The 19,637-nt window shown below is 40.1% G+C and overlaps 1 long non-coding RNA gene and 2 pseudogenes across 2 annotated transcripts; 1 reads left to right on the forward strand and 2 right to left on the reverse strand.

Moving 5' to 3' along the window:
* Positions 1–1,763: 1,763 nt before the first annotated feature.
* On the reverse strand, positions 1,764–2,796 carry LOC136353896 (uncharacterized). Its single transcript, XR_010737407.1, has 2 exons — positions 2,226–2,796; positions 1,764–2,144 (listed from the first exon to the last, which is right to left on the reverse strand). It is a non-coding gene; the product is annotated as an uncharacterized lncRNA (long non-coding RNA).
* Positions 2,797–9,477: 6,681 nt separating this feature from the next.
* Positions 9,478–19,261, reverse strand: LOC9270199 (uncharacterized; annotated as a pseudogene). Its single transcript, XR_001541565.3, has 5 exons — positions 19,251–19,261; positions 18,533–19,062; positions 13,347–13,543; positions 13,086–13,210; positions 9,478–10,118 (listed from the first exon to the last, which is right to left on the reverse strand). The product of XR_001541565.3 is annotated as an uncharacterized protein (transcript).
* Positions 10,114–12,382, forward strand: LOC9272653 (disease resistance protein PIK6-NP-like; annotated as a pseudogene).
* Positions 19,262–19,637: the final 376 nt, after the last annotated feature.

Below are 19,637 nucleotides of genomic sequence, written 5' to 3' on the forward strand. Positions count from 1 at the left end.
TATTCGTACTTGAACTCTCTTTTTTATTTTTTTCTAATTTTAGATTTAATTTGATTTTTTATTTTAAATTTTAATTAATATTGTATTGGTTTCTTATATGTACTCTTTTTAATTTCGAATTTTAGTTATTTTCAAATTGTATTCCTACGTGAACTCTTCTTTTATTCACTTTCTAAATTCGGATTTATTTTATTTTTATTCTAAATTTTAATTAATCTCGTATTGGGTTCTTATATGGACTCTTATTTCAATATTCCTTATTTTTAATTCCGAATTTCAAATATTTTCAAATTGTACTCCTACTTGGACTCTTATTTTTTTTCTAATTTCGGATTTTATTTTATTTTTATTCTGAATTTTAATTAATCTCGTATTGGATTCTTATATGGACTCTTATTTCAATATTCCTTATTTTTAATTCCGAATTTCACATATTTTCAAATTGTATTCCTACTTGGACTCTTTTTTTCTAATTTCGGATTTTATTTTATTTTTATTCTGAATTTTAATTAATCTCGTATTAGGTTGTTATATGGACTCTTCTTTCAATATTCCTTAATTTTAATTCCAAATTTCAGATATTTTTAAATTGTATTCCTACATCGACTATTCTTTTTTTTTCTAATTTCGGATTTTATGTTAATTTTATTTAGAATTTTGATTAATTTCGTATTGGTTCTTATATGGACTCTTATTTTAATATTGCTTATTTTTAATTCCGAATTTCAGATATTTTAAAATTGTACTCCTACTTAGAATTTTTTTCTAATTTTGGATTTTATTTTATTTTTATTCCGAATTTTGATTAATCTCTTATTGGGTTTTTATACAGACTGTTCTTTCAATATTGCTTAATTTTAATTCCAAATTTCAGCTATTTTTAAGTTGTATTTTTACTTAGACTTTTCTTTTCTTTTTCTCCGTTTAATGTGGGAATTTCTTGTCTCCACAACGAACGTGGTGTTTTCTTTCAAGACTGTTTTAATAATATAATAGATGATGGATATATATATATATATATATATATATATATATATATATATATATATATATATATATATATATATATATATATATATATATATATATATATATATATATATATATATATATATATATATATATATATATATATATATATATATGTCAAATATATTGTGAAATATAATATGAAGGTAGATGATTGGATGTTGATTTGTAGAACTAGATGATACCCCGCACGTTGTGGCGGGACATAGTGCATACCAACGAAAGAGGGAAAACTCAATGAGAACATTTGATCCATCACAGTACATGTAACAAAATTCTATGAGAATATTTGATCAATCACATTTAACAAATAAGTGAAATTGTGTTCTTACCCCTCTTTTTAGGGTTTTTGATTTTATCTCATTTGATCAACCATAGAAAAAGGAATTTCGCAACAACAAATGTTCCCTCTTTTTTAGGATTTTTTATTTTATCTTATTTGATCAACTATAGGAAAAAGAATTTCATGACAACAAATTTTGGAAATAATAACTCAATAAGTAGAAATTCACTGAGAGATCATGAAAGTTTCGAGTATTACTGTCGGATATAAAAGGTCTGAAAATGTGTAATGATCATAAACTTGTTTGTTGCACCTAGCTATAAATGACCACCTGTAATATTCTTTTCAGCTTGATATATATGGTTGATTGATGGAGATGGGTTACATTATTTGACTGAAATAAATAATACTGCAATAAGAAAGAAACTAAGTTACGGATACAACCTTGAAATTTCTAAAATAATCACTTTAATTGAAGAGGAAAACTGAATTCTCTTCTGAATCATAACATAAGTGAAATATGAAGGTACATATTAGTGATCAGATTTACATTCCCAATTGGTGAAGCATATAATGTATTGGCACGCTTAATATGATCTACTCCAATATGAAAGGAGGGGGAATGTAACATAAAATTTCATAAAGGATAAAATAAGTGATACATGGTGTCACCAATAGACAGGCAGACTGAAAGCACACCCAGTGAACTCAACAAAAAAAAAAACCTTTTGTTTTAATTTGGTAAGCCAATTAACTCAACATGAAAGAATGAGGGAAGAGAAGAATGTACCTTATCCAACTTGAAGATTGATGAGGATAGAAAACAAGTGAACTAAACAAAAAAAAACCTTTTGTTTTAATTTGTTAAGCCAATTAACTCAACATAAAAGAATGAGGGAAGAGAAGAATGCACCTTATCCAACTTGAAGATTGATGAGGACAGAAAACGAAAAGTTGAGACCGCGCAGAAACACGAAAACGAATCTTGATCAGCTGGTGTTTGCAATGGAACGATGTCGCTGAAGGACCAATTAGTAGTGGCCATTTGCTATAATAATCCCAAACCAAGACGAAGATCGGCCAATCTGCCATTTTTCTTAAATCAAAAGAGAAGATTTGCTAGTGTGCTGCCACAATGAGTTACTCCACCTAGCAAAAGGGGGAGGCCAGCCAATATATGATGTTGATGGAAGCTACATCTAAACGAAGCCACCGGATGAATCGGAGAGGAACCGAAAGCCACCCGCCGTGAAGGTCACCTATAATATAACGACGCAACACTATGATTTAAAGGTGGGTGTCATGACAGCCATGAAACGTAGATGACGGTTTCCTGGTTTGCCATACATGAAGAAGGCATGAAGGCATCACGCCGTGGAATCTCAATGATTTGGGGGAGCGATAACGATCACGACGTTTTCTTTTCCTGCTGTTCTAGTTGATGACTACGGGAAAAGAACGATCTGTTTTACATGATGGCTGGACTGGTGTGGTGGACTTCAATGGGCTTCATTACAGGCCCGTCCACTAGAAGCCTAGGGACATGACGTTAAACACTGATCAAACCACACAATTACAATCTAATGGTCCAAAACAATTAAGTTGATGTGGCAAAGCGAGAGAGCAGGAAAATAGAATTAGTGGGGATGACTTGTATATGTATATAGGATTCGGGGCTTGTTCACTTTGCTACCATTTTCAACCTTATCAAGTTTTGGCAAAGTTACCAAAAAAGTGGCTACATTTAGTTTGTTGCTAAATTTTAGTAACTACATATGAAATCTTTGCCAAAATTTGACAATCTTACCAAAATTTTGGCAACCTTACCAAAGTTTGGCAATGCCAAAACTTGATAAGGTTAAAAATAGTAGCAAAGTGAACAAGCCCTCAATGAAATATAGATGATGTTGCATGCTTACATAAATTTATATGTAATTATTGCTAGTGCATTATGAGGTGATATGTTTGTATGTTGAGGTTTAAAATTAGTGGATTATAACTTAAGATATGATTAGCGTCATTAGCACTTAATTAATTATTATTATTATTTCTTTAATTAATACCATTACTAATTAATTAATTATAATCAGTATGATTAATTACGTCATTAGTGTCCATTCCGGCCATCTCGCTCGATCGGCCAACCAACTAGACCGAGGCCATGTCCAGCGATACTGACCGGTCTCAGCGCTGACTCATCACGCTTTTGTCACTATCGGGCGTTAACGATTTCGTCACTAACGTTGGTCTCTCACCACTGAGTCATCGTGCCGTTGTCACTATCGTGCGTTGGTTTTAAGATTTCATCTTGATTTCGCACTGTCGAACCACGATATACTATTGTCCCACAAAGATAGAGCGAGACCACACGAAGAGTGTGTGACATCACGCGATCTCGCACGGCGAGGGCGCGTCACTGCACGAATAATAGATTAAATAGGTGATTTTTCGCGCTTTGCTACGGATATTACTAAGTAACTTTAAATATTTTTTTAATAATCGAGCTAAAAGTAAAAATTATATTAGTTATTAACAACAAATAAAACTTGTGGAGAGCAGTTCAGTTTTCTTTTGGTCTTTACCTTCCTCATGGTATATCTCATATTTTTGATAATTGGCTTTTGGGGGTGGACAAAAAAAAAAGAAGAAAACTTGTTCTCATAGGAGTATCTGCTATATGTTGGGCTCTATGGTTGAGTAGGAATGATGTCATTTTTGACAAGTCACCGTCTATTTCATATATGCAGGTAGTTTTCAGGGCAACACATTTGCTCCGGTCTTGGGCACAACTACAAAAGTGTGAGGAAGATAGTGAGCTTTTAAAGGCTGCATGCCGTATTCTTGAGACAACGGTTATGCAACTTTTTGTCAATTTTGGATGGAGGTTCACAAACAGAATTCAATAATTGTGTACTCTTTATCTTGGGTTGGCAGTCTTTAGGTTGTTTCTTTTTGATGGTTGGTTTCATCTTTTAAGTTTCTTTGAACTTCACTCATTTTGAGTGTGAGATTGTAATAATTGGCTGTAGCTCTTTGAGCGGCCAGGATGCTCTACTCCATTATCTAAAAAACAAATAAAACTGAATTGTCAAACTATGTTAAGAGATAAATAAATTTAGTAGACCCTGTATGAGATTGCAGATGAAATATGATATCCCGCACTTTGATTATATGGATAAATATATGTTAAGTATTATAAAAATGATGGATATATATATATATATATATATATATATATATATATATATATATATATATATATATATATATATATATATATATATCTATATATATATGTTAAATATATTGTGTAAAATAATATGAATGTAGATGATTGGATGTTGATTCCTAGAATTCAATGAATTAGATGATGCTGCATGATTACATAAATTTTGTATGTAATTTTGTAATGTTGTCTTGTGTTCTAGATGGTCTCTTCTTCTAATGTTCCATAGCTTTTATTCTGAATTGTAGTAATTTATAAATTGTAATTCTACATGAATTCTTTTTCTTCATACTAAAATTCCAATTTACGATTTTATTTTTTTATTCTCAATTTTAGTTATTCATAAATTGTATTTCTACTAAAAACTCTCATTATTCTTTTAAAAGACCTCATTTTCCCAAAAAAAATTAATTAATCTTTTGTTTTGTTGGACTCTTCCTTTTTTTCTATGAATTTCGGTTATTTCTAAATTGTATTCTACTGTAACTCTTATTTTTCTTTTTATCCGTTAATGTAAAATTTTCTAGCCTCTAGAGTGTGATGGATTTCTATCGAGTTTTCTTAATGATATCTATACCATCTAAAAAGATGCTAGTGGTGGTGGTGGTTCTGCCACATCCATCTATTTGACAAGTGGGGACCACCATCTATCTTGTGGATCCATCATTGTTGACCAACAATGTACTAGAGTGAGAAGCTCTATTTGTTTCATACACTGTACAACACAATATTTATCCTATCATCATTAATCAGAGCTTGAGAGGTGATGAATTAGTTTTAGTTAGCTCATATAATATAATTGGAGCTTGCTTCAACGCACAGGTATTTTGCTAGTAAAAGATAGATAGATAGATGAGCATGGCTTCCATGTTACCTTGTGATATTCTATGAGAGAAGTTTGCACAGCTCCATTAATGGCCCCAGGCTCCCCCTCCTTCCACTACTCGGCACTAGTTCATTTGGATTTGCTCGTTGCGTGATTGAGGAAAGACGGTGATTCATCACCACTTCCACAAATGATTGGTATTTGATCTTGAAATATCTCAGACCATTCACATTACACCTAGGTGATATTCAGCCCCAACCTGTCACCTAGGAGATTCCTCTCCACATAGGCAACTAGCATACCCCTAGGAAAATCTCCGTCTCCGTATGAGAAACGAGTGGCACTGTTAGAGCATGTAGGAGAAAGAGAGAGGGGGAAAAGGACCTGGTAAAGTGCCACAGACGATGAGGCCATCGCCGTCGAGCTCCATATCCACCATCACCACCTCAATCTGCACCAGCTCTAGAGCAGGGTTGGAAATTTCGGTCATTTCAGTGACCCCCGATACGATATTAATTCGGTCGAAATTTTTGAATTTTTTTTCATGAATTTGGATAATATTTGTTCAAATTCAACTAAATTTATTCAAAATTTTGGACCGAAATTTCGGGATTTCGGTGACCCCCGATAGAAAACCCTAAACCGATATAGTGAACCCTGCTCTAGAGGGGTGGCCGGTGGCCCTATCTGTGAACCAACAGTAACAGAGCAACACTATCGGTTATATGCTTTTTCGCACCCAATCCCACCCAAAAGTCCTAGAACCTATCAGTAGGGATGAAAACGGATGGAAACTAGCTCTACTATATTCGTTTTCATTTTTTTTGGGGGGGGGGGCGGGGGGGGTGTATCTGAATCGAACCCGGATACGGAAATGGAATAGAATATTATCGAATACAGACTCAAAGTGAATATGGTAACAAATATTTACTAGAAAATAAAACCCCTCAAATTGAGCTTCCTTAATCAAGTAAGAGATATCGCTTGTTATTTTTATGAAATAAGATATCAACATCTTCAAAATTTATATTGTCAATTTTGTATGTAGTCTCACAATCATATGTGAAAATTTATTTTCATAGTTGTTCCCCTAAGAGACTCGTGTGTAAATATGATTATACACTTCCTAGTCCCAAGACCTCTTACTTCATGCATAGATTACTTACAATATCACTTATCAAGTTTTTGTTGTGTAGATTGAAGATGCTATCTATTTTATTTCACATCTTCGAAACTCATAAAATGGAGCACGTCTCCATTTGATGTTGTTTGAATTGTAGATATGAGATTTTGTAAAAACAAATATGGTATTTTGTAATGAATATCTAGACCCCCTAAATGATCTCAAATAATAAAATTTTCAGCAACAAAGTTGTAGATCCCGTCTAGCTATACAATTTTGATATAAAGTTTATCATCATCTGACTTTGTATGAAAAAGTTACGTATATATACATGTTTTTTCAAAAAAATTGATCCTTGTCTACGGATATCGAAAAAAATCCAGATAATTTCCAACTGTTTTCTGATTCCAACGGATAGTGTCCTTATTGTGTTTGTTTTTGTTTCCAAAAAAAAAAACAAATTCGTTTTTGAATCCAAAAATATGCGGAACTGTGTTCAACTGAACCTATATGGTTCCCAAAAAACATCCGGACAGAGACCTATATATATGTTTCCCAAAAAACATCCGGACAGATGGAAAGTATATGTACCAATTCCATCCCTACCTGTAGGTTTAAGCCATGAACCAACATTATTACTTAAAGTTGTGTAGACATTAGTGATACTCGAATTGCTTTTTCATATGAAATTGGTTATGACAAACTTTACATAAAAATTGAAGAGAATGAAGAGATGATGACACTTTTTTCATTTGAGAACGTTTACATGCTTGGATATGTATTAGAAATTCTCAAATTTATTGGAGTAGTTTATTTTTAAAAAAATTTCAAATAACTTCGAATGGAGAGAATATCTATAAAAATTTTAGATCTTGATGAGATCTATAGCTTCTTAGTTGACAATATTTTTGTTTGAAATCATTTAATGCCTAAATATACCCAAATGTGCATATACCGTTAGATACAAATCGGAGAGCTGAGATTTACCGGTCATTTATGTAAATATAACACTTAATTAATCCCAACCAACCCATCCAAACCTTAGTCCCAATGCTACCACCACCCCTATTCTCTCCACACCACCGCTGCCATACCTCTCCTCTCCTACCATCGCCTCCTTCCCTCTTGCACACCGTCGTCATCACTACCCCCCCTCCGCCAGAGCGGTAGTGGCCAATGTTGTGTGGAAGAGGACGAAGGGGCGGTGGTGGTGCATGTGGTGGGGAGGAGGTAGTGGTCAATCTCCTCCCTCTGTGTGTATATCTGTCTCCCTCCTAAGATCCTGATCGAGTAGGTGGCTGTGTGATGGGGAGGATGACATCAGGCGGCGGTGATGGGCGAGAAGGACAAGGGGGCAATGGCCGATGTTGTGGGCGAGGACGAGGGAGTAGTGGACAGTAAGGTGGGAGCTAGATCAAATTGGCCCCGAGCTAGGGATTGCCAGATCTAGCCCATGGCAGTGCGGTGACGACAGTAGCTCGGATGATGCAGTGAGGACGGTGGCTCCTGTAGCACATGTGCGGTGGCCGGTAGATCCGCGACAGGCACCGATGGATCTGGTGCCACCGAGTTCGTCGTACTGACATCGTGGAGGTCTTGGAGGAGTGTCGCCGACCATGTGAGTTTAGTTGATATTTTTTAGGTTCATCATTGGATTGATGTCGATGTGAAAGAGAAAAGTTTGTATTTGTGAGATTTATATGTTGGATCTCTAGAGAAAAATTTGTATTAAAGTGCGCAGCTACTGAACGCGTAAAAAACTGAAGCAGTGCATGAAAAAAATGAGTATAAGCGGTAACTTTCGTTTATCAGAATTTTATTGTAATTTATAGGAATTTTCACGACGATGTTGAGTACTTCAACGGTTGAACCTCATCATATACTTCCACCACATTTTATAGGAATTTTGTAGGACCTGTAAGAGGTCAATCAATACTAACAAATGGCTTTATATATACACAGGAGAGAGAAGCATTTCATTTGTGAGAGCGACCGCACCGTGTGAAGATTTTTTTTTTAATTTTTTAGACATTTTTATTTTTTAATTTTATTAATAGACCTTTTTAAAAAGTATTTTCAGATCTAAACCTTTTCGCCCACGCCACGTGCAACTGTCATGGCAGTGCTATACTATCATGCCAGCCTCTTGCCACGTCACCGTGGCTGGCGTGGCAGGACAACGCTGTGGCCAAAAGGTTTAGTTCTCGAAAATATTTTTTGAAAGGTCTATTAATAAAATCAAAAAATAAGTCTAAACAATAAAAAAAATTCCCACGTGAACGGCGACTACCATAACTCATTCCATTGTTTTAAGTCACATAATTAATCGAGGGCTGCTATACAACAGAATCTGATTGGGACGGGATGATACCAGTTAGATATCATGTCTTGGTACCTCTGAGGTATCATGTCTTAATACCTAACCGGTATCAGGCGATTCCTATCACATATCAGGTGATACCTGTCAGGCATCAGGCGATTCCTACCACGTATTAGATGATACTTGCGAGATATCAGGAGCCAGGCACCAAAGTGTCGTCACTAGTGGTCCCATCGTCCACGTCCCACGCCTGAGCTCGTCGGCGGCGGTCGCATCCTCGACAGTCCACACCACAATGGAGCTTGTCCCCGGCGGCCGCTCCTCCGTCATCCACACCCCACGCCAGGCTCGTCGCCGGCGGCCGCGTCCTCCGTCGTCAACGCCCCACGTCGGAGCTCGTCGTCGGCAGTCGCGTCCTCTACCATCACGCCGGAACTCATCACCCGCATCGCTGCATATCTTCTCCGGTGGTGTGCTCCCCGATGGAGCAGCGAGGCGAGGCAGCATGGGCCTTCTCCAACGAGCTCCCTTCTCTCCCTTCTTCCTCCGCTGCCCCAACGCTGCTCCACAGCCGCATGCATGCGCTCGTGCTCTAGGGAATGAGGAGGAAGACGATACCGTCGCAGGTGCTAGAAACGGGATACCGGTATCTAGCTTTTCCGATAATTAATTGCGAAAATCAGAGGCTGGCAGTATATATTCACATCCCACCACCATACGGCACCACCCCAGCGAGTTAGCCTTCCCCCGCGAGGCAGCAAGACCAATAATTGAAGCCATCAGTTGGGGGCCATTTACAAGGCAGGTGGCAAGTGAAATACATCTCAAGATTTGGATGGAGAGCTATCACCAGAAGACTAGAAGCTCAAGATTTGGATGGAGGGCTGGCACCAGAAGAATAGAAGCTTGATGGAAACCTTGGTCATCTGGAGAGTTTTGGGCTTCAGCAGTCACTTCTTTCTGCTGGCTTGATCACGTTTGTGTTGAGGATAGCTTTGCTGGGTCACTTCTGGACATAGGTCCTGTTTGATCGTAATTTCGGTTTCGGTCTTTTTTTTGTCCTTTGTTTAGTTTCAGCTTGGGCTTTCATTCCCTAGTTAAAAAAAAAAAGGGGGGCCATGACTGAGCTCGCGTCTGGCGCCGTGAGCTCACTGCTGGCGATCATCCGCAACGAGGCGGCTCTTCTCGGTGGCGTCCGGGACGACGTGCAGTTCATCAAGGAGGAGATGAAGAGCATGAACAGCTTTTTGGCGCACTTGGCGAAGAGCGCTCCGCAGGGTGGAGAGCACGACGAGTTGCGGGGAGGCAAACCTGATAAGAATCAAGCAACATGTGAACCTGATGTTCCACCTGATAAGAATCAAGCAACAGGTGAACATGCAGGTGTAATGGATCACAATGGAGAGGCTTATTTTACAGAAATAGAGCAGAAGATTGACGAAATCAAGCAGGAATTTAAAAAACAGCTGAAAATCAAAGGGATTATGGACAAGATCAAACATCACTTGATCGAGTACAAGATCAAACATGACTTACCGAATGAGTGCCCCCTCATTATCCTAAAATTTGATGATATGATGGATGGATCCAGATGGGAGGAGTTCAACCTTGATTGGACAATGGGTTGCAGAAGGTTTGACACTCAAGGAAGATTGGTCCAGTTCTGTGCATCAGGCAAAGATTTGATGCCCTCATCCATCGGTATCTTGTTTGTCCTGTTGATATTGGTGGCACAGGAAAGGTGAAGAGCTGTGTGGTAAATGATCCAGTTCATGGGTTCATTACCACAATTGCCAGAAAACAACATATTGTGGAGACACGCCTATCACATCATTTGGCTCGCCACTTCTCCATTTTCAATGATCTTCGACTCCGCAGCTCTGATGGAATTCACACATTCTTCCAAAGCCTCTCACGATCATCTCGAGTATCCCTACTAAAGGTGCTAGATCTAGAAGGTTCTCAGTGCTTTGGTGTTAAGAACCAGCGGTACCTCAAGGACATCTGCAGCAAGATGTTACTGCTCAAGTATCTGAGCCTAAAGAAAACAGAAATTACCCAACTGCCCAGTGAAATCAACTGCCTCCGTGAGCTAGAGGTATTGGATATCCGAGAAACTAAGGTGCCTGCAAATGCAACGGTTAATGTTCTGCTCTTGAAGCTAAAGCGTCTACTTGCTGGTCACATTGATTCAAGTCCAAGAAATTCTGGCACTAGCGTTCAGATTCCTCACAGGATAGACAAGATGGTAAACATAGAGGTACTATCTAATGTCAAGGCCCAACGCCGTGATGATTTGGAAGATACTGGAAAGCTATGGCAGCTAAGGAAGCTAGGTGTGGTTGTTGATGATAAGAGAGGTCACCTTGGGAATTTGCTTAAAGCAATCAGCAACCTACATGAGTGCATCCGTTCTCTGACAATCACTATTTCCACAACCACACACAAGGATACTCCTTCAAACCCAGAGTTACCAGATCATATTGGCTCTGACCTTCCCCATCCCAAGAAACTTGAGAGTCTAAGCATCAGTGGAGCCAGGCATCTTTTTCCATTGTTGATCAAAAGTGATAATAACAAGCTTGCCAAGGTAACTCTAAGTAGCACACCACTGAACCAAGATGATCTGGAGGTCCTCGCCAAGCTACCCAAGTTACAGTGTGTTAGGCTCCAACACATTTCATGCATAGTGAGTGAGCTCATCTTCAAGGAAGAAAATTTCAAATGTCTCAAGTACCTACTTATTGAGGGCTTTAACTTGACTAATATCACTTTTGAGGATGGATCAGCCTGTGAGCTCGAGAAAATGGTTTTATCTTCCACCAGCATAGAGTCTGTCTCTGGAGTTGATGTGCTTCCGAAATTCAAAGAGCTTGAGTTGAACAACAGCCATGTCCCGAATGAGTTGAAAGAAGCCGTTGAAAACAATAAAAGGATAATTCTTAAATGTAATGAACCATGAACTCAAGACCAGGCAAAACGGAGATGAACAAGAGGATGAAGACAATGCTGCAACATCCCCATTCTGCTGGAAGAAACAGGTTTGTCGCCAGCGGAGCATATCTCCTTTGATCCCATGGTGTGGTTTGTGTGTGCTAGTGTGGATTGCCATCTGCTGCTTGTCTGTTTATTTCTTTCTGCTGTGCGTGAGCGTGTCTTTATGTTCTGCATGATGTAATAATTCTTGTTGTACCCTGTTTTTTTCTTCCTTACTCTGTTTTGGTCTATTTCCTAGTTCGAGTCAGTGTAAGCTCAAGTCTTGATTGTTCAAGCCGGAGCAAGTCCTTAGCTAGTTGGCACAACATGCACTGGCGTGTGGGATGACACACGATTCAGCGAGCAAGTTAGCTGTGTCATTGGTGCGGCACGCCCTGACGTGCGGGATGGCGCACGAAGTGGACGGGCGTGGCGTACGTAGTGGCTTGAAGGCCACAATTTCATTTGCGTCTTGTCTATTTAAGTTTCAATATAATCGAGAAAATGCTGCCACTTGACAGCACCAAAAAATCTCTTCATGTTCGAGTTCTTCATCATCAAGTTCAGAGCAAGTTTGTTTGTTTGGTTTGTTTCTAACACTCCATGTGTTTCAACTGAGTGTGTCCGGTTACTTGCTATGCATAAGTGCCTTGTGCCTCTAATTGAGCTAAAATGGTCGTGTCTCTGCTCGGATTTGCATTTGTGTGGTTTTCATTTGTCAAACACCATATGCATTCATGGACATTTTTGTGTAATAATAAGTATAATATTTGTTTACACATTTGACTTCTAATTAATATAATGTGTGCTACATTATACAGTTTTCTTATTCCTGAAAAAGGAAATATTATGCAGCATGCTTGACTGGATTCTGAAACTCAACGATGAACTGGGTAAATGGGGGAAGCAAAGTTTTATGCAGATTACTTATGCATGATCTGCAATCTGTTTGCACCTTCCGATTGCACTGCTAGCAGTATGCATGATCAAGGAAAAACAGACGTTGTTTTCAGTCGTATGTTATCGTGCTTTTGGTTGGTCCATGTGGTTTCTCTCCGTTTTTTTTATGATGGAGAAGCAAGTATAGTTCAGAAGTTAATATAACTGAGTCCACGATTTAGCAAGCTGCATGCCTTGATCGATGGGGAAGCCAGGTCTTCAGACAAAAGGAATGATTTGTGCAGGAGGACAGCTTCAACCAAGCATTTAGCTAGCGAAGCAGCGGATATATGCATGCATACCGGAGTTATAATAATGAGCAGGAATAATTTTCAAGCAGTGAGACTACCAAGTGGCAATTACCTTGCATCAATGGCTGTCTTGGCGTGATCGACAATGTTGAAAAACTGGAGGCTGGAGTTGTTGGGGACGCACATCCTCCACCATGTGTTCACCATCAAGTCAATCAGCACCCAGCCTTTACAGCCCTGAACGGTGTTTAAGGTGTTATGTGTAATCAGCTACAAGTACTCGCTCTCCTCTGCTCCGGAATAGACGTTCTAGAATAGGGACCTGATGTCCTTTATATAGATGAGAACTCGATAGTGACGCTTCTTTCTTCACCTTTCCTTCCATGACCACTTGATCTGAGTTCCTCCCATTCTCCCCACCAATGAGCATCTCCTTTGCGCCTCGCCCGCACCCTGCCTTCCTCCTCCCATCTCCAGCGGCTCTGGCTTAACACTTCCTGCTGCACTAACCCAATGAGCTGCGACACCCCTGCCCCAACACTGCTCACACAATGGTTGACATGATGCTAGCTATAGTTTAAGAGGTTTTCTTATTAGAACCATTTATAAAGATATAACAAGATTGGAAGCAAGCAATAGTCAAACTGCCATCCTAACTGGAGTGTAATTCACTAGTAGGCTAGTAGATACTAGATACTAGATACTAGCTACAATAGTTTAGTAACAGGGCCAAGTACAACATGACACCATAACCAACCATGGGTCAGTAAGCATGGCTCAAGTAGGAAATGCAAAATATCCCAAAAGAATTTGAGAAGATAACTATCAGGATATCACTACAACATAGAAGAACAGTTTTAATTGTTGGGTAGTCAAACAAAATAGAAAAAAAGGTTAGGAGAGTAAAAAAAAAGGGGGAAATTACAAAGTATAAAAATGAAGTACAAACAGAACAATGGATACTACAAAAACTATAGATAAGTAGTTCATCATGTGCCCAATCATGATGTGTTGAGTGTTGACAAGAAGCAGAAAGGGGTAGCAAGGAGATGAAACAGCAGATTATGTGTATAATTACTACAATTTTTTACTATTTCTAGTTGTCCAGAGGAAATCTGATATCACAATACTTTCGTTGTTTACATTAATTTCAGTGCAAAAAGAACATTTATATTATCTGAGCCTAAGATATTCTTTGCATCTGTGTTTGGAAAATTTATACTTCAATTTTCAGGTTCTTAAAAGAAAACTAAAAATGACAAGTCCCGACACTTTCAGAGAAGAACCAATAGCGATGTCTCTCCTAGACACTCCCTAGTTTACATGGGGAGTAATACATTTCATGGAGTATGCTGTGATGTTCTATCCACATATACAAAAAGAAGAACAAGGTCATATGCTGAAACTCGGTTCAGTAAATATTATAACATCTTATGGCTATGGAACCTTCTTAACCAAAGTATCCAAAAATATAGAAAACTATGGTTCATCAAACTAACATGACAGACTGAAAGTTTAGCAACACTTTTAAATATTTAGTCCACATGAAACACTGAGAAATCATCCATACTTGACAATTTTCAAGAGAATTCCAACGAGCGTACAAACTCACTGTTACTGTCAAAACCCAAAGTTGATGCCTAGTGATTTAACTGAGCTCCCTTTTCTTCTGTGAGGAACTAAAGGTCCATTTTAACCCATAGCACTAGTTAGGAATCTTCACCAAGACAACTAATAACAGGGAACCAAGTCCACAGGATGATCAACACATTAGTCTATAGATCAGTATAAACATCAGATTTCCATGATCCCAAAGTACACAATCAATTGTTGGTTGTAGGGTGTCACATCCTGATTTTTGTTTCAGGATTTATAAATTATTATTAGAATTTATATTAAATGTTCATTAATTTGCAAGTGAAGTTAAATGTGGGAAATAAAATTTCCTAAATTTAAAGCATGGATAGAATTAATTTTTATTAAATTTTCCATGATTAAGTGTACTCTCTGAAATTTTCTCGGATTTTTTCGGAGCTCAATTCCTAAATGATACAAAGAACACATCGGTAATTATTTGATCATTAATGATCTAATTATAATTGTTAAGAGCTTTTCTTGTTCAAAAATCCTTAAATTATAAATTGTTGTTTAAAAGGAATTATTAGAAATGATCTTAAAAGCCTAAAAGAGAAGATCTAATTTTAATTTGCTAAATCTCAATATAAAATTGGGCTAGATAAAATTTTGTTAAATACTTCTCTTGAATCTTTAGTTCCTAGATTTTTCTGGGATTTATTTGAGCCAAGAAAGTATTTTTAATAAATGGAATTGCATTTCATGAATAATTTAAATTGAAAAAGGTTTTTAAAAGTCTTCTTTTGGCTTTGGGCCGAAAGTCGGCCCAAAACCTTCTCTCTCTCTCTCCCCGGCCCAAGCCGGCCCAGTCAGCCCGCAGCCGCCCGCGCGCGCGCGCTCGGCCGCTGACAGGTGGGTCCCACCTATCGGACTTGTCTTCCTCCTCGCGCCGTCGCCCGGCCGGAACCCTAGCCGAGCCGCGCCGCCGTCTCCTTCCAAATCCGGCCGCCCCTTTCCGTTTCCGATGGAATTAATAGAGGGGAAATGATCCCCGGGATCCCCTCTATCTTTTCTCTTATGGAATCATCGCCTAATTCGGTTTGGAAATCCGTGGATTCGATCTCGAATCGGATTCGTCTCTCTCCTCCGAACCCTAATCTTTCCTTCTCGTCGCCGGTCGCCGTGGGCCTTCGTCGCCGCCTTCCAACCCCTATAAAAGGACCCCCAAGCCCGCCGCTACCCGCCGCCACCCTCGTCTTCGTCCGCCGTCGCCCGTAGAGCCCTAGCCCCGTGAGACCTCGCGCTGCCGTCGCCGCCGCAGCTCCAGCCGTGCGCCGCCGTCGCTCCAGTCGTCATCGCTGCTCGGGAAGGTCGCCGTCGTGGTCGCCGTCGCGTCGCCGTCCTCGTCCGCCCCTCCGCCGTCGCTGTCGACCGCCGGAACACCGTCGCCATCGTCGAGCCGAAGAGCGCCGCCGCTTCTTCCTCGTCGCCGACGTCGTCCGGTCATCTTCCGCCGCTGTTTTGGTCATCAGTGAGTTCGCCGCGTCGCTCGCATCATTTTGGTGCTCTCCGTTCGCACTGCCGCGCCGTTGTTCGCCGGCGAGCTTGCACGCCCGAGCCGCCGCCGGTGGTGACGTCACCGCTGACGTCATCGTCGTCGTCTCCCGTGGTCCGGCCGTGGACCGGTCGATCTTGGCCGTCCGTTGTGGATAGGATCGATCTCGGCCGTTCGTTTCTGTGAGCCGCCGCCGTGCACCCGGTCCACCGCGAACCTAGCCGCTGACGCAATAATTCCCTTTTCCTTTTCAAAAATAATTCATTATTGCGTCATATTTCAATTAAAACCCATATAAGTGTTTTAATCCGATTTAATCTTTAAAAATTCGTAACTAATTCATCTTAGCTCGGATTTAGTTGGTTCAAGTCTCTAAATTTTTCTAAAATTGAGATCTACATGTTAAAAATATCCACATGTACTGTTCATGCTTGTTTATGTGCTGTTTTGGTGTTTTTGCTCTTTTCTGTTTAGATTCCGACGTTTCCGGAGAGTTCGTTTTCGCAGGAGAAGAATTTGAAGAGTTCCAAGGCTAGCAAGGCAAGTCACACAGATCCCAAACAACCCTTTGAGCATGTTGATCCCGTTTAAAGCTATTGTTTCTATTCAACTATTGCATTTATTTTCGAATGTCATTGGGTGGAATTAACCTATTGTTTGTTATAGCCCTTTCGTTCTTGATTACTTTATTCCTTGATACCTTGGGTTATTATAACTTGACTAGTTGAGCTTTATATATTGGTTCAGCTAGATATTAGATATGATTGCTTAGCCATGATTAGAAACATTAGCACACTATTGGGATAACTTATGACTCACTATTATTTAATGATGGCTTAATGATAGTTCACGATGGTCAATCGTGATTGATTAATTAATTAAATTGGTAATTAAAATATGATTAATGGTGGGTTGTGAGCACATGGTTTTGAAGGTCGTGCTCATAGCAATTAAGGACCGGTTCGCGAGCTACTGTTGTGAAACATTAACCGTGCCAACCACAAGCCAGCGTGGGCAACGGCTTTACCTTTTGTATAGCATGATTCATTGCGGAGCACCAGACTGAGAAGTGGCGGAGATAAGCCCACGGGGGTCGCTGGGGAGTCCATGCCTTGTTTATAAGGGGGTGATTATGATCCAGGAACGGTGCACTGTGGTGGATTGTGTTGTGCGAGGGGTACTGTCACAGCCCCTTTCCGAGGTACCGTGGTGGTATTGAGGCACATGGTGACATGTTGTGGGGCTGTGTCTCGTGGGTACAGTGGTACACCTCTGGCCAGAGTAAAACTATTCGAATAGCCGTGCCCGCGGTTATGGACGGGTTGAGCAATGTTTTTCGTGATTAGTCTCACACCTCTCACAATAATTATTGATGCTATAACTGGTAATAATTTGTTTAGCTCCTGGTTTGGAGTTAGATCTGTACAGCCGGATATGGTTGTTCAGGATGGTTGGGCCTGTGCAGCATGGGTGTGCTGTTCAGTGTTGATTAAAATTTCTGATTAATTACTCTACTGTTTTACTACTCTTAACTCTTTGCTAAATGCTGCTTTCGCAAATGAGACTATATTGTGCCATCCTTTGGTATCCTTATGCATTTGCATATTTGCTGTGTGGCTTGTTGAGTATGTCATATGCTCATTCTTGCAATAATCAATCAACCTCAGTTGAAGACATGTTGCGAAGGAGAAGACGTTTGGCTTATACCCCAGTTGAGCTGCCTGTGGGAGTGGAGCTGAAGCCATCGCTAGACCGTTAGTTCCGCTGCTGTTTTTCTTTTCTTTTGTAAGTATGTAACGTTATTATTATGATGGATTTGTATATTAAATTGTCAGTTTGTGTACCTCGGCTGATTCCTGGACGAGGATTTTATGCACAAATTAGTTCGGAAATTATTAGTGAATTTCCGGGCGTGACATAGGGCAGGAGTTACATTGCCAATATCTACAGCAAGGAGCCCCTCTGATCTTCACCGTTAGATAATTTACTCTTAACACATTAATTAAGGGTAGTAAACTACTTAACCACTGAAGACATCATGATTGCTACTAGTTTACAATCCCAATTCATATAACTTAAATGCAACCATATTAGTATAGAGTTAATCTCGGATAGCAAACTCTACTGATTATTCAAAGCTATGAAGGATCATTCTAAATCAGAAATATGGAACACGGCATCCAATCCACCCACCAAACGTCACTAATTCACCATAGAACCTACAAAAACGACATTTCTCACCAAGCAATGCACGCTAGTAAATCATCTCAAGCTCAAAATTAGGATCAGGAAACCAAGCTGACTAAATCGATCATTGCGATGGCACCCTTCTAGCTCTAAACTAACGCCCAAATCCTCATCAGTCATCACAAAAATTTATGAGATGCGGAGCAATTAAATTGGCACGAAATGAAGGCGAGGCGCCTCACCTCGGCGAGCCACCGGTCGTCCTCGGCGTCGGCGATCGCGAAGCCGGTCCACCCGCCGGCGCCGTCCTCGAGCTCTCGCACGAGCCCCTGCAGCGACGCGCACAGGCGGAGCCACGGGGAGTAGAACTCCAGCACGGCCGCGTCCCTGCCGCCCGCCAGCGCCCGCTGCTCCACCTCCGCCGCCAACCCGGGGATCCTCCTCCTCCTCCTCACCCCCACCGCCGCCTCCTCCGTCCGACGAGGGGGAGGGGAGGTCCCCGGCGACGAGGCGGCCCTGCGCCAATGTGCGGATGGACTTGAAGAGCCAGGGAAGCTCGAGGTCGCCGCAAGGCCATGGCCACTTGAAGCAGACGAAGGGAGGGGGGCGTCGCGGCGGCGGCCATCTCTCCGGCGAGAGAAGCGGTGGAAGCGCCGACGAGGCGGCGGCGGATTGGTCGAAGGCGTGGGGGATGAATGGACGGCGCAGCGCAACGCAGCACAACTCGATCCAACGGCTAACATCTAACTCACTGGAGTACTGGACGCGGCCTCTACTTTTGCGATATTTCCACAAAATACCCCAAAATTAATTTTCGTTTATAAATATGCCCTTTGGCTATGGGGCCATTGTGTGCTATAGCTGTCACTCCCTTTTTCTGAAATGAACCATAGTTCAATCTCAATTCATATCACCAACCCTTTACTCCTGCTCTCTAATGCCACTGAATATTTTGCTCACTTCGCTGGCATAACTGGAATTCTTTGCAGAGTACTCCATCCATCTCATGTTATAACTCGCTTTAACTTTTCTTTTATTTTTTAGAAAAATATAGCAACACAAAACAAACGTAGTATTAAAATATATTCAATGTGACATTTAATAAAGCTAATTTAGTATCGTAAATGTTATTGTTTTCTTTATAAACTTAGTCAAGCTAAAAATTGTTTAACTAGAAAAAATGACTTATAATATAAAACAGAGGAAGTACTTAGGATGAGAGCTCCTTTGGAACAAGGTTCCGAGGGAATTTGGTACTGTAGGATTTTTGAAGGATTTAATTTTATAGCAACATTTTCTACATGGTCATTTGGATTGTAGAGTTGGGCTGGCAAATTTTATATGGAA

This window comes from Oryza sativa, chromosome 11 (genome assembly GCF_034140825.1).
Source record: "Oryza sativa Japonica Group chromosome 11, ASM3414082v1".
Lineage (NCBI taxonomy): Eukaryota > Viridiplantae > Streptophyta > Magnoliopsida > Poales > Poaceae > Oryza > Oryza sativa.